Source organism: Cavia porcellus, unplaced genomic scaffold (genome assembly GCF_034190915.1).
Source record: "Cavia porcellus strain 051 isolate PalLab524CR breed Dunkin Hartley unplaced genomic scaffold, mCavPor4.1 scaffold_2, whole genome shotgun sequence".
Taxonomy (NCBI): Eukaryota; Metazoa; Chordata; class Mammalia; order Rodentia; family Caviidae; genus Cavia; species Cavia porcellus.
In genome coordinates, this window is record NW_026947485.1 from 69,618,665 (window position 1) to 69,634,434 (window position 15,770).

Below are 15,770 nucleotides of genomic sequence, written 5' to 3' on the forward strand. Positions count from 1 at the left end.
CTCACCCTTACTCCTACTCCCACCCCAACCTACAGCCCATAACTGCTTTAGAGTTTAGGGCTTTTTGTGTTTATCTTTTTTTATTTTTGATACCAGGAATCAAACTCCAGACCTTGTGCTTGCCAGGCAAATACTTGTGCCACTGAACTATCTCCCCAGTTGGGACTTTCTATGTTTATAATCTACATTGTTACCTGTTTATTCTTGAACCTTAAATTTATTGTCAAACATTCATACATTAATTTGTGCAATGATGATACTTAATCAAACTCACCATGATACATTTAACTCTTCATACATTTAATGCTTCAAGTACTTGAATATTAGGATTTTCTGATACAGAATTTGCTGGAGTTTCCTTAAATTTTCAAGTACATAACTTAAAAAGGGGTTTCTCAGAGTGGCCTTGTTTATTGTCAAATTCTGGCAACCTCAGAGCCATTTTCTTATCTCTGATACCATGTTTTGGCCTGAGTATATTAGTTTTCATTGGATGACTTGTGTTCATATGTTAATACAGAAACAATTCAAGGCTCATTTTGTGTGCAAACCAAGAAGGAAAAGTTGGAAAGCCTTCAAAAATGAACAAAGAAAACCCAAAGGCCAAATGAACAAGTTTATCTTTACCCATTGTTTCAAACTGTTTATAATGGACTTCAAAAGATGGCCTCATGGGGAGGTGACTACCATCTAAGCCAGGAAAAGCTTTGAGGTTTAAGCCAGAGTTCCTGAGCAATGCTTAGGTGTAACAGTTAAGCTGGATTACAGAAATTCTAAAATATCAAATCACAGGAGTTCTAACTCCTGTTAAAGAATGTGAATTCAAGTGATATTGGCAAAAACAAACCAACAACAACAACAAAAAACCCTCCTGCATCAAAGAGTCAGTTTTCTAACAAACTTTCACTAAATGCCTACCATCTCTCAGACACTGTAACAGAGATTTAGGATGTATCAATAAACAAAAAAGACAATCCCTGGGGATTGTCCTTGGGGAGGCTTATAAAAATAAGACAACAAGTAATAAGTAAAACATATGCTAGCAGTTAAGACTGAAAAATAATAATGACAGAGAAAAAGAGGTCAAGAGACTTCTAGCGGATAAGAGAATGGGAGGCAATTTGTAATTTAAAATATTATTGAAGATTTAGGTCTCATTGAGTAGTTTTGAACTAGTGAGGGAGCTAAACAGATGCTGGGAGGAATGTGCCCCTTATATTGTAACAGCTATGCAATGATGCACAATGTTGAAATGTCAGGAAAACAAAAGATGGATGAGAGTAAGAGTGTGGTAATTTAAGGATAAAAGAACATACTAGCTGTAGCAAGTATAAATGGACAAAAGTGTTCAGGATCAATGCAAAATCTGAACTGATTATGAGTCAGCTAGCCCAGTATTAGTATATATAATTAGATTAAGTCATAGGAAATGATGACTCATTATTCATAGATTAAATCATAGGAAGTGACATCATGACTCATTATCCTTGATGATTTTTTCTTTTATGTACAGTCCATAATTCTCCAATTTTTTCATTTTAATAACTTATTTTTCTATATAACCTTATAAAATTTACTAATGTATTCCATCCACCATGACTCAGATGAACTTTATAAGGTTGTTTCTAACCACTTTATGACTTCCTTCCTGTTCTCTTTAAACTATCCAGCCTGCTAATTCATAAAGTCAGAGGTGACATTTTCAAAAATTAAACTTTAATTTTTATTTCCTGCACTTTTAGGCATCTTTCCTACATGAAGCCTTCCGAGAATGAAGCAGATTGGATGATCACTCTTCTATAGTACATCAGTAATACTTCTGTTATGACATAATGACAAGATTCTAGAACATAAATTTTTAATGTCCTCTTGCCTTTTAATTCTGTTTCATGTAAAAGCATGTATGTGTGTAAGAGTTTAGAGGGGGAAAAGAAGAGTGATGGGGTATGAAGTCTTTAATGAATGTTGAATTTTATCAAATGCTTTTTCATGTATTGACATGATCCTGTGACTCTTTTTTAGTATTTTCTTAAAATATCATCGACTTTCAAATACTGAAACATTCTTGCATTCTAGGCTTTGATTTGTTAGTATTACTGATGATTCTGGTGCAGCCTTATCTATAAAAGGTATTGGTATATAGTTTCCTTTGCTTATAATATTACCTGGATAGGACTAAGATTATCATTCCTTATTTAATGGTTTCTTACTACCAACAATAAAAATACCTATGGCTGGAATTTGCTGGCAGGTTTTAAGGTACTAATTCAACTTCCTTCATAGATACAGGACTATTAATATCACTTCTTCAGATATTTTATGACTATTTACTTTTCAAAAAATTAATCCAATTCACTCTTACCAACTTTATGATAAGAAGTATTGTGTTCACATATCACACTGTAAATGGAAGACCTGTGGTAATATGCCTCTTTTACTTTTAATATTTATCATTTGCAACCTTCCCTCTTTCTTCATCAGTATAATTTGGTGTTCATAAATATATTGATATTTTAAAGTAACTGGCCTCTCATATTACTGATTGTATTTATTTTGTATTTTAAATTCCATTGGTTTCTGCTTTTTGTATGTATTATTTTATTCTTTGTTTTGGTTTTAATGTTCTCTTTCTTCAGTTTCTATGTAAACAAATTTTCAATGTTTTAATTTTCACATAAGCATGACTTTAACTGCATCCCACAATTTTTTTTTTTGTACTGGGAATCAAGCTTGCACTTTACTTGTGCCATGGAACTAAATTCCCAGCCCCATCCTACAAATTTTAATAAGATACATTTTGATTTTTCACTGATTTCTAAATATTTTATATCCCGGGGAATTTCTCTTTTATTAAGGGGTCCTTTAAAAAGTATGTTTTCTAAATTTCCAAACTTTTGATAATTTTTCAGAAATATATCTGTTCTGGATATTATTTGTTATGGTCAAAAAATATATTTGGAATAATTTCAAGTCTTTTAAATTTGTTAAGTTTTGGTAATAACCCAGAATAAGATCTACATTCTTGAATGTACCAGTTTTCTTTGCACAGAATATACATTTTGTTGTTGGGTATTTTATAAATGTCAATTAGATCAAATAGTTCCTAACATTGTTCAGATATTTCATATCCTAATTTTTGACTACTTCACTATAATGATTATTACAAAAGCAATGTTGAAGTTGTCACGTGTAATAATGGATTTTTCTAAGTCTCCTGCTAGTAAAACTGATAGCAGTTTTTACTTTCTAAAGTTCTATTGTAACTGCATATGTATTTAGGATTTGTTGATCTGCTGACAGATTGATCTGCTTGTTATATGTAAGTGTGTACCTCACCAATATCATAGTTCTGCCATTTTTATATTAGTATCACTCACTGCAGCTTTCATTCAATTAGTTGCTATATAGAATATAGTTTTCTACTCTTTAAGCCTATCTTTATCAGCATACTTAAGAGTGATTTTCTTTGTACATTGTCATTTTTACCTAAGCAAAACATCTCCATTGATAGGTATTTGACATATGCATATATGTATACACACATAATATATAGATATAAACACATGGCATAGATACACACATAATATACATATATATCACATATAAATGCAATTGTGTATTACTTGTCTCTCTGTATCTGACTTCACTTAGTTCTTCCTCCACGTTTACCCAGGTTTTTGTAATGGCAGGATTTCCTTTTGTGTTGAGGGAGAAGAGTGTTTTCATGTATACATGTACCATAGTTTCTTTTTCCATCATTGCCAATAGATATTTAAATGGTACTGATGTCTCAACTACTGTGAACAATGATGCAATAAATATGAACGTGAAAATATCTAGAATATTGACTTTACTTCCTTTAGCTATATGCTCAGATTGGAATTACTAAATCATGCTGAAGTCCTATTTATATTTTTTTGAAAAACCTCCATGTTTTCCATAATGGCTGCACTAATTTACATTACCCAAATGCAAGGGTTCCCTTTCCTCCACATCCTCACCAACAGGTGTTATCTTCTGACTTTTTGATAACATCCATCCTAACAGGTATGAAGTGATATCTCACTGTGTTTCTGATTTGCATTTCCTTAGTAATTACTGTCCCTGAGAACTTTTTCAAATACTTGGTAGATGTGATGGCTTATGTTGGTGGCCCCCAGGCCTCATGCATTTGCATTATGCATTTGTGATTGGTTCATTGTCTAGCTTGGATTCATGGTGTCAGTGCTACACTCATCTAGGGGTGGAGCCAAGATGTAATATAATGGCAGGAAGAAGGTGTGTCTCGCTTTTTTGCCGGTTTCTGCCTTGCTGTTTGCAGCCATCATGAACTGTGGCCCCGCCACGCCAGTCTGCCTTGGAGCCAACCTAGTATGGACTGAAACCTCCAAAAACTGTAAGAAACCTTTCCTTTGCCAACTTTGGGCTCAGGTATTTTTGTTTCAGCAATGAGTGAAATGTAACTAAGACAGTAGACATCCACATCTCCCACATTTGGGAGAATGTCAGGTTGTTTGCCCATTTTTACGTTAGGTGTTTGTTTGTCAACTGGTTGGTTGTTATTAAGTAATATATCTAGGTCACTGGTAGCAAACATATGGCATGCATGCCACAGCAGGCACACAGATCCCTCTCTATCAGTGGACAAGCCAAGTCACCCAAGCATTGCACCAGCAGCTGGGCATCAAGTAACACCACACGCAGAGGCGTGTGACACTCTGTGGTAAATAAGTGGGTTTTGAGTTGCAGTATGGGCACCTGGTTTCTAAAAGATTCGCCACCATTGTCCTAGAATATTAATCCCTTATTTGATATATGATTTGTAAATATTTTCTTCTTATCCCTTGGTTCTCTTTTCAGTTTGTTGACCCTTTTCTTTACTGTGTGGAAACTTAACTTTATGTAGTTCAACTTGTACTGTATTTTTTTTTTTTTTTGTCTTTTTTGGTACCAGGGATCAAACTCACGACTGCCTGCTTGCAAGGCAGGCGCTTATGCCGCTGAGCTAAATCCCCAGCCCCCATTTGTTTTGTTTTTAAAAGTACTTACTGAGATGAATGTCAAGGAACTTTTTCCCTATATTTCCATCTAGTAGTTTTACAGTTTCAAGTCTTAAGATTCTTGTTGTTCTGAATTGCATTTTTCTAATGGCCAAAGATGCTGAACATTTTTTCATACACATATTAATCATCTGTACTTTGAAGAAGTGTCTATTCACTTCAATTGTTAATTTTTGAACTGGATCTTTTACTTTTTGGGGGTCTAATTTTTTTAGTTCTTTTTATAGTCAAGATAATTAGGTCTGTGGTCAAAAAGTAATTTGCAAAAATATTTTTCCATTTTGTCAGTTGTCTCTTTATGCTGTAGGTTGTTTCTTTTGCTGTGCAGAAGCTTTTAATTTTGATAGTTTCACTTGTCGATTGTTGGTGTTATGTCTTGTGCCACTGGGGCTCTGTTCAGAAAGTCCTTGCTTATGCCTAGGACTTCAAGAGTTTTACCTATTTTATTTTCCAGCAGACTCAGTGTTTCTGTTTTCATATCTAAGTTTTTGATCTGTTATAGCTTACTTTTCATAATAGGGTGAAAGTCTAGATTCATTTTGTTGCATTCTTCTGCAGTTTTCTCAGAACCATCTGTTCAAGAGGCTATCTTTCCTCTAGTGTATATTGTCGGACTCTGTTAAAGATCAGGTGGCTGCATGTGCCTGAGATTGTTTCTGCATCCTCTATTATGTTCCACTGATCCACATGTCTGTTTCTGTACCATAGCTTTTTAAAAAATTATATTCGGTAGGAGCTTTTTTCACTGGTTTCAAAATCTAGGCTTATATACAAAATTAGGAACACATTTAAGATGCCTCTTTTGAAAGAAAGTTTTAGTCTTTTGTTACTGAATTAAAAAAAAACACAAGGCAAATTTTAAGTAGTTTTGCAAATTTACAAGTGCAGCAATACACTTAGTTTCTTTTATCTATAAAATCATGTGATTCCAATTAAAAACTGCTAAAATCATAAAAAAATTGAATCAAGCAAATGTATATATGTATCTGCACTATTTGATGCTGTTATTTAAATGTTAGTTTCCACTTAAAACAAGAAAATAAGTAGGAATCATCACAGTAGAGGCCCAATTTTAATCTAAATGTGTACAAAAGTCAAAATTTTACTATCCTCAACAGCAAAAAAAGATCTGACATAATAGTATAGAAAGACAGACCCAATAATGACATATAGTAAATGTCTACTAAATGCAACAAGAGAAAATAATTGACCAGGAATAGTAGAGCATCAGGTAAATTTACAAAAATCAATGCAGCATAATAGTAATAATAATAAAAATGGTGGGGTTGTAGAAAGTGAAAAAAAATGAAAGAAAATTTGAAAGAAAAAAGAAAGGAGGATGATGAGAAAAAAGTGAGATAAAGAATCTAATTAAGCTGGGCAACACGGCGCATACTTGTAATCCCAGCACTTGGGAAGCTAAGGCAGTTGGACAATAGCGAGTTTGAAACCAGCCTGGGCTACATAGTGAGAGCCTGTCTCAAAAAAAAAAAAGACAAGAAAAGAACCCAATTAAATAATAATTATAATTTAACAGAATTAGCTAAAAGTAAGAAAAAAAGCACAAAGAATAGGAACAACAAATGAAGAGCAAATTAAGGGGGCAGTGCAAAGGAAATGAGGCCAAAAATTGGCTCTGAGTGGGTGACTTCCTTTTCAACCGAATCCACTGGATATGGGGGAGACAGCAAGCCACAGCTAAGGCCTAATCATTTCCAACTTCCTTCTTTGTTTGTGAATGCTGAGTCCTGCCCCATCTTTTTTGCTGGGCAGGGGCAACGGTGTGTTGTCTAACCTTAAGGCTGTATTGACCACAGTGTGCCCCTTTTCAGCCTCCAAATCACTGCTGTTTCTACCTACTCTTAGGTCCCGGGGGCTTATGAGGTGCCCTTCCTGTTCCAGAGGCCCTTCTGTTGTACACCTACAGACATGGGAATCACCCAAGCTAAGGCATATCCCTGATCTCTAGCAAATAGACCACCAAGTTCTGTGCTGGAAGTATACAGTGAGGTGGGGGGTGGGGTCGGCTCAAGTGATCTGCAGGACTTAAGGCCAGCTCTTTCAGATCCAATGCCCTCCAAAAACCACACATAACCAGCCTTGCTTCTCAATATAGAGAGCAAGATCACTGTGTTCTTCTCAGTCTGAACTTACTGCTGCTTAAACTTCTCAGGGGTCTCTATCCTAGTCTACTGTGGCCATCTCCAAACCAGTCACTGTGGGAGGTTGATGCCAGGAACCGTGAAGTATAGTTGTTCTGTTACTTGTGATTCCTAGAGTTGCTCAGTCTTAATAAATCTCTTCCCTAAATGGCTGCAAATGAATCACTCCCAAATAGGTCAGGTGCTACAGTGGATTTCTTGACTACATCTGGCCTGTGATGTAGAAGTCACCGTATCTGCTGACTACAATACCTGCGGGCACGGCCAGTCTGTTGTTTACTGGCCTTTTCTGAGCTTACCTTGTAACTTCCTAGACTCCCTCCCCTAAACCCAAGGTTACCATTTCAGACTGCTTTGTTCTTTTCTCTGCATTGCCTTCATTTCTCCAATGTCTCTGTGATTTATAGTTTTCCTGTCAGCTCTTCCTTGATTTCTGGAGCTTTTTATCTCTCTTCCTAAATTGTTCTTCTAGTTTGTCAATTTCAGGTTCTGAGAGGCTAGGATATGCTGCTGGCCTTTACTTTCCCATCTTCCCACCCATGGTTTCTCTAGCTACTCTCAATAGGTTTTTTGTCTTTAACTCTAACTACTTTAATTATGTGTCTTGACATGGATTTCTTTAGACTTTGTCCTGTGGGGTTTGCTCAGCTCCTTGACTCTGTGTTTGTCTCTCTTGTGAATTTGGGAAATTTTCCATCATTACTTCTTTGAGTTTCTTTTTTTCCTGTCTTTCAAGACCTCTGATGACAAAAGTCATCTTCTGTTATAATCCTACAGGTCCCTGAGGCTCTATTCATTTTAAATCTGATTTTTCTCTGTTGTTCAGAATGGAAAATTTATTATTCTGTTGCTCAGTTCATTAATCGTTTTTCTCCTATGCCCATTTTCCCACCTATTGAGCTTTCTATTTTGTACTTTTATAGCACTAAACTTCCTGCTGGTTCTTCTTTACAACTTCAATTTCTTTGCTAAGGTTTTATGTTTCCATTTTGTTTCCAGAATGATTGTAATTGTTTTTTTTGAAGCATTTCAGTCATTGATGTTTTGCACTTTTTCTCACATATTCTAACATCTCTGACTTATGTGTTACTGTCTGAGACTCCTGATTCTTGTGACAAACGATTTTCAGGTAAAATCTGGAAAAACTCAAATTATAAGACTGAATCTTATTTAAACTTTCTACTTTAGTTGGCTTTTTATGATACTGCTCCACCATGCAAATAGGTGGGGGTCAGGGGGTCATATTGGCCAAGCAGAAGATGAAATCCAGCTTTCCCAATTGGCCTCCAGTGACACCCCAGGGAGATTCCTCATTACTGCTGGATGGGAATCCTGGCTTCTCATGTGGTCTCCATTGACAATGCACTGGGGACAGCCTCTCTACTGCTGGGTGACAATGTAAAACTCTAATACATCCTATGGCACCACCCCAACTATCTGAGAATTGGCATCTAATTATTGCTAGGTGAGATGGAAGCTCATGTTATCCAAAATGGTTCTTATCAATATGAGTTGCATCATGACCTGCCAGGAAGGAAGAAGTCCTAGATCCATGATTTATTATCTCGTTTAATTCCACCATAGTTGTAGTAATGGGGCATTCATTATAGCCTTATAAAGATGGATTTCTAGTTCTCCAGGTAGACTCTCCTAGAATGGGTGGTGTCACAGTTTTTTTGTGGTAATGTGACTGAGGTAGAACAGATACAGTCGGAATGTCTTCCGTCTTGCCAGGTTACATTTTTCTGATCCTCTGGCTATGGAGAACAGTTTCTTTGATTAGTTTTGTTTTCTGTGCCTGTTGACATTTATAGGTTCCTGGTTCATCCAGAACCCAGTTGGGGATGTCTGAGGCAAAAGAAAATCCAGAGATCTTATAATTGCATCATTCCTAAGGACTGCAGTCAGTCTCTTTTCTTTTTTCTTCTCTTTCAGAGTCTTTTCCCCCCACCCTTTTCAGAGTCTTCTTGAATTTGTATTATATATAATGTCAAACATCTGTGGTTTTACCTACTGATGATTACTGATCATTCCATCATTACTGAGAATGATGGAAAAGTATGTCAGCTTCCTCTTTCCAGAAGCAAAACTCCTCCTAAATTGCATATTTTCCCTCATTTGATAAAAGTTGTGTGGACATAGATTGTTTTATTCATAATGTAGGCTTGAAACCTCCAATAGTATATGATATATCAGCACTCAATAAGTGTAATTAAATACATGTAGTTGACTCATTAAATTTTTTGATGATTAATCAAAAATTTAAATAGCTCAGTGACAGATGAGTAACACTGCAAGAAAGTGACAAATCATGATACAATGATTTTTTTTAAAGACTGCTTTTTCTATACAGATTACAACAAAGTATCAGGCTTTCCAAAGCTATCAACTCAACTTTGACTAAAACCAACTCTTTTTTTGGAAATTAGTCTCCTATTCAACTTCACTTCATTTTCCTGTTTCTCTCTCTTTTACTTTTTCCTCTTTTCTTTTTCTTCTATCTTGTTTTCTTCAATGTCCTAAACCAATGTTGGCCTTTTTTTTTTTCTCTTCCCAGACATGCTTTTCCTTTCCTTCTAAGCATCTTTGTTCAATGGAATCCACATCCAGAATGAAATACTGGCTTCACATCCTTCCTTGGCTAACCCTCTACTACTTCCACCCTCTGCTAACCAGCTGCTGAGATTTCTTAACTCTTCAATACATGCACATTATTTACCATCACTGGTTAGTTTATTTTTCTTTCTTTTCTTGGAATAAGATAAGCTAACTTAAAATTCTAAAAAGTCTTGAGACTTCACTTGCCCTCAATTTCAATGTGACCCAAACATAGGATGTAATAAAAACAAATAGATGTATAATTTTAATTTCTAGCAATACATAATTTCTCCCATATGAGTACCTGACTTTAAAATAAATTAATACCAGACTTACAAATTAGTGGTAAACCAAAATAATAACTAAGATTGTGGTAATTCCAGAAGATGTAAGTAACTAAGGATATCTCACTGGGGAGAGAAAAATAGAACTGAAGAAAAGGGTACTACAATAGCAATCCTTTTTCATACTTGAAAAATGTAGAGTTAAAAATCAAAGCATAATGAGGCAAATTAGCTTCACACACATTAAGAATTTTCTAGCAATCTGAACTATCCAAAAAAGTGATAGACTTTACTAAATTTCCAAAGATCAGAGTGTTAAAATAAGAATTTATTTCCATTAGACAGAAATACTGTTGAGTAGATTCTTTCAATAGGAGACAGAGCAAAACAGAGTACTGCCTCCTAGTATGTGATTCTTGACACTGTGTTACCTCAAGTCTTGCTACGGAGTTGAGGGGTGGGGTGCAAGTGCGATGGAACTGCTGTGCAAAATGCCTGACTTCAACAAAATGTACCATTTATACATCAACCTTCTTTTACAGGAGCACCAGTTAAGAAACGTGGGGATCAAACACACATAGTATGCCTTAGATTAAATCAAGTTCAAAAATCGCTGAAAAACCTGATCTAAGGTCTCTTTCATTTTTAATATCTTGTGATTAATTCCTACCTTATTGCTATATTCCAGAAAAGGTAAACTATCAACTTATTGAGGAATTACTGCAAATAAGATTAATGTCTATGGTTTTAAAAGCCTCCTTTTCTTCAATAATGGGCTTTGCACAAGGGATCATCTAGGTAAGCCTGTCAATGCTTCACTTTGCCTGTGTCAGTGTAGTATGCGGATGTCTGAGGGAGATTTGATATTTCTCTGGGAAAATTCAGTGTTCAAACCAAATGCCCTTTACTTCAGAAATAAGCAGTAGCTGGAGAAAAGTAAATCTTACAATCTCATGAAGTTACACATTTTAGATTTGTACTTCTATATTACACATTTTGGATTTGTACTTCTATATTACATATTTTAGATTTGTACTTCTATAACATAAAAATTTGAAAAAATAAGTGAACATAATATACTATAAAAATAATTATATAACTTATCAAAAAACAAAAATACAAACAAAAACAAAACAAAAAATAAAACAAATACTAAAAATGAACAATATATGGAAATTTTAGACACTTTGGTCTTTTAAAATACTCATCTCAAAAGTCATATTGCATTTCATGATTTATATCTGTGCCAATCACAATGACCACAAAATTAATTTACAGAAACTTTTTTAAAAATCAATTTTTGAATTATTGATCTAGTTTAAAAAATTAACACAAACCTTACTGCATCTGCTTTTTTACTAGTCACACTAGTAGATATCTTCTGTATAACTCAACTAGGAACTATATTTTTATCTAATATGCCTCAGAAGTAACATTAATAGACTGGATTGTTTAGAATTAATTCTAAAGATTCACAACCTGTATTTTGCTAAGGCATAACAGAAGATGGCAGTCCAGGGTGTCCTGGAGTCCACTCTCACTACAGCAGTTCTGGCTGATCTCTCAGTGTGGGAATTGCAGCATCATTATTTTTTTTCTATTCATAGTTTTTTAAAATGCATTTTGGACAAGGCTAAGTGGTATATCAAGCAAGGTAACTTTCTTAAGACAAAATGCTTGTGAACTTCCGGGAGAACATGGGGGACAAATAACAGCAGCCACAGAGGCTCTCTGACATTACCAGTTTAGAATCCAGGAGCGGTGCCGTGTGAGGAGTCCTACTCGAGGGCAGATGTACCCTGCCGACCCAGGAACGAACTAAGCTGAGAGAAACCAACTGGAAATGCAATCCTGATGCTATAACAGGAACAGATAAAATCTCAGTGCAGAAGCTGGATCCCGCGCCATTGGAAGCTGCGATTTGAATTTCCTGCTGCCGATACTGCATCCCAATCCGCAGGGCAGGGAGAGAGATGTGCGAAAGCTCTGAGAGCTGGAATCGGCGAACCAAACGTCATTGAGAGCGGGGACTGGCAGGGAGCCGTGCATTGATCTGCGGTGAGTGAGAGAAATGGGGACCCTTTCATAGACTAGGAGGCTCCAACAGAGGACATTCTGGGAACAAGAAGACTAGCCGGAACAGGGCCCTGCAGTGACTTTAGTCACATACTCCCCTCTCAAGCGGGAGTGGCGGGGAGCGCTTGGCCTGGTGACGCCGCGGACTAAGATCCAGTAGGCTAGCCCAAATCAGGTCCCTGCACCTGGTGGTGCACCCTAGCATTGAAGCATTCAGTAGGTTGACCTGGAGGGGCAGGCCCAGCAGAGGCTGCCCAGTTCTGTGTCTCCCTAGTACACTGCAGTGGGCGGGAACACCTAGCCGGCAGATTCAAACAACTGTAACAGACAAAGAGAAAAAAAAACCTGGGCCTCCTACATACGCTTACATGGAAGGAACAAAAAGTATGGGAAGAGGAAGGAACAAGAAAGGGTCCTCAGTCCCCAATCCTGAGAACACTGATCCAGAAAGGTAAATGCAAAAGAAAATGAAGACAGAAAACATGCAATATACACACGGCACCAATAGACATAAAGCGGTATCTCCAGAGCCTCATAGACGAGTTCAAAAATGAAGTATTTAATGAAATAAAGCAAGAAATAAGTAGAATAGCTAGAGAAATGCTAAGCACCGCCCAAGAAAAAACAGGTGGTGGAATGGAAGAACAGAAAAAAAAGGGGAGAATTGTTTGATGGAGAAAATAGAGAAAACATAAAATACGTGAAGCAGGTTCAAAGAGATTACCAGGAAACTAAACACTCTATTGAAAGCTGGCATAACAGCTTGAAAGAAACTAAGGATAGATTATCAGAACTGGAGGACAGATTTGTAAGGTGGGAGTATGAAATGAAAAACTTCTTAAAAATAACAAGAAAACAAATAGCAATAATACAAAGATAGAAGATGATAAGAGGATCTATAACTTAAGAATTAAGAACATAAAAGAAGAAGTAGGGACTCAAACAAATGAACTACAAAAGCTATTCACAGAAATAATCCAGGAGAATTTCCCTAATTTAGCAAAAGGTAAAGATACTCAGATGTATAAGGCATACAGGACCCCAGCCACCTACAACCCAAACAGAGCTACACCCAAGCATATAATAATCAAAATTCCAGAAATCCAATATAAGAACAGAATATTAAAAGCCATCAAAAACAAGAAACAGATCACTTACAAGGGAACACCCATCAGAATCACAGCAGACTTCTCAGCACAAATCATCAAATCACGAAAAGCATGGGGGGAAATAATTCAAGCTTTGAAAGATAATAACCTCCAGCCAAGATTGATATATCCTACACAACTGTCCCTAGAAATTGATGGAAAAACAAGGTGCTTCCAGGATAAAGAGGAACTAGGGGAATTTGCAACCACCAATTCAACTCTACAGAGATTACTGCAGGATATTCTAAAAATGAAAAATACCAAGATTCCAGAAACAGTGGCAGAGAGGCCACAATGAATGGAGCAGAAAGCGAAAGGAAGAGGACAAACTGACAACTAATGACAGAAAAAGAGCTCAACAGAAATGAGGCAGAGAAGGTTGGATGGTAAGAACAGCCATTCTGGAGAAAACAAGACATCATAATAGGTAGTGCTGATTTAATATCCTCTTGTTTTGAAGTCCCATCCAGCTTTTGTTCTTCTGTCTCCATTGGTTTTAATGTGTTGTATCTTATTGGATTTTATTATATGTGATAATATAAACAAAAACTTTTATAGACAAGGAGATTATACAGAAACCATTGTTCATTTTCTGTTAGTTGATTCTAAATGGCTTGTAATACTGTCATTCTCTTGAACGGTTTTACATTGTCTTGATATGTTTGATGCTACAGTATATGAAGTTATAACCAATTTTAAGGGAAGAGACACTATGGTAACTACTATTATGTCGAGATTATCTTGTGGTGAAATACTATTTTGCTTAAATGGCTATGTTTTGACCTGCGCTGTTTTGTTGTTATACCCTCTTTTTTTTTTTATCTCAATCTCCTTTTTATTATCTACTTTTTCATTTTTATCCTTTTAATTAAGGGAAAATAAATAAAAATAGCAGGATATATTATAGTAACCCACTTTGATTTCCTATTAACTTGATTTGAAACTCTGTATTGCTCTCACCATCTTGTTTTGACTGATTTTCTTCTATTCTGTTATCCTTGATAGTACCAAGTTTGAAAGTATAGGCAACAACTATGAAGACAATAAGATTCATTGTGATGCCCATTTGGTTGACTATTATCTTCTTTTGAAGTCCTCTAATGTCTCCAATGTTTTGGTTCTATTGGTCTTATTCTTTACTGTTTTGTAGGCAATTCTTTTTAAGATAACAAGAAGCATTATGGTAACCATTGCTGATCACCTTGTATTTTGTTTTTACATTATGTATTATGTCCATCGTTTTGATTTGACTGACTCTATCCTGGTATGTCACATTTGGCTTTACTTTCTTCAAAAAAAAAAAAAGTAATAAGAACTGTGGGAGCAGTGAAACCCAAGATGTTTAATTGTCATTGTATGGAAGAAGGGAGGGGAGAGTTCTCTGGGGATATAACTGCATGTATGTTTGGGTGTGTAGGATGGTTGGATCATTGAACAAAACTGTTTGCAGTCTCACTGTTTGAAGGTCTCCTCTGTATGCTTTAATTTTGTAACTTCAACAACTATTCCTAAGATGACAATATGTAATTAACTAGTGATTTTCTACTGTTTATTTTTTCTGAAATTCTGTATAACTTGTACCCTTTTTTTGTTTTTTTTTCTTCTTAAATAAAATTTTTAAAAAATGCTTGTTAACATTAAGATACAAGGGCATTTACTGTAGTCCATGTGGTTTTTGTCAGCTAGTATATATAAATTTATTTACAAAAACTTAAAATATTATAACCATCATACAACACAGTAACTTTGACAATATTTCAAAATGCTTTCATACTTTTGCTCTTAGGAAAGCATATATATTTTCTTACAAAAGTAATGTATTGATGGAAGAAAAGTGAAGAAACAAGGGCCAGCAAGTTGAGGAAAAATGCTTTGCAGATACAAAATAATTAACTTTAAGAGTAAAGGTAGCAGAGATTTTTAGGGACTCCATTTTATTTGCAAAATGCTAATTTAATTCATTTTTTTCCATGTAAATTCAACCCTTTCTTCTCATCCACAGGGCTGCTCAAATGATTTGAATATTTCATGAAACCTGATGATGTCATCATCAAGTACAGAATATAAGCAACTGTCCTATTACACTTGAGAGATTCTCCTAAAGTGTATTATCAGAGCAGTTAATATTACTAATTTGAAACTATACCTTTTCTAAGACTTTGAATATATAAAAACATGAAAATATACAACGATCAAGTTTTCTCTTGAAGACTACAATAGAATTAATGCAATGACTTAAAAAATTTATAGTATATAATCACTGATTTTCATCGACTACATTTAATTTTCAATTTTTTGCTATTGGTTTTTGAGGCAGAATCTCGCTACGTAGTTCAGGCTGGTCTTGAACTCACCATGTAGCTCAGGCTGGCCTCAAACTCATAGTAATCCTCTTGCTTTGCCTCCCAAGTGCTTGGATTAAGGGTGTGTGACACCATGCTC

General features: G+C 35.6%; 1 protein-coding gene across 3 annotated transcripts in view; it reads right to left on the reverse strand.

Moving 5' to 3' along the window:
• Rundc3b (RUN domain containing 3B) overlaps positions 1-15,770 on the reverse strand; it is a 161,056-nt gene that overhangs the window by 127,427 nt on the left and 17,859 nt on the right. The gene's annotated exons all lie outside the window — the stretch shown is intronic.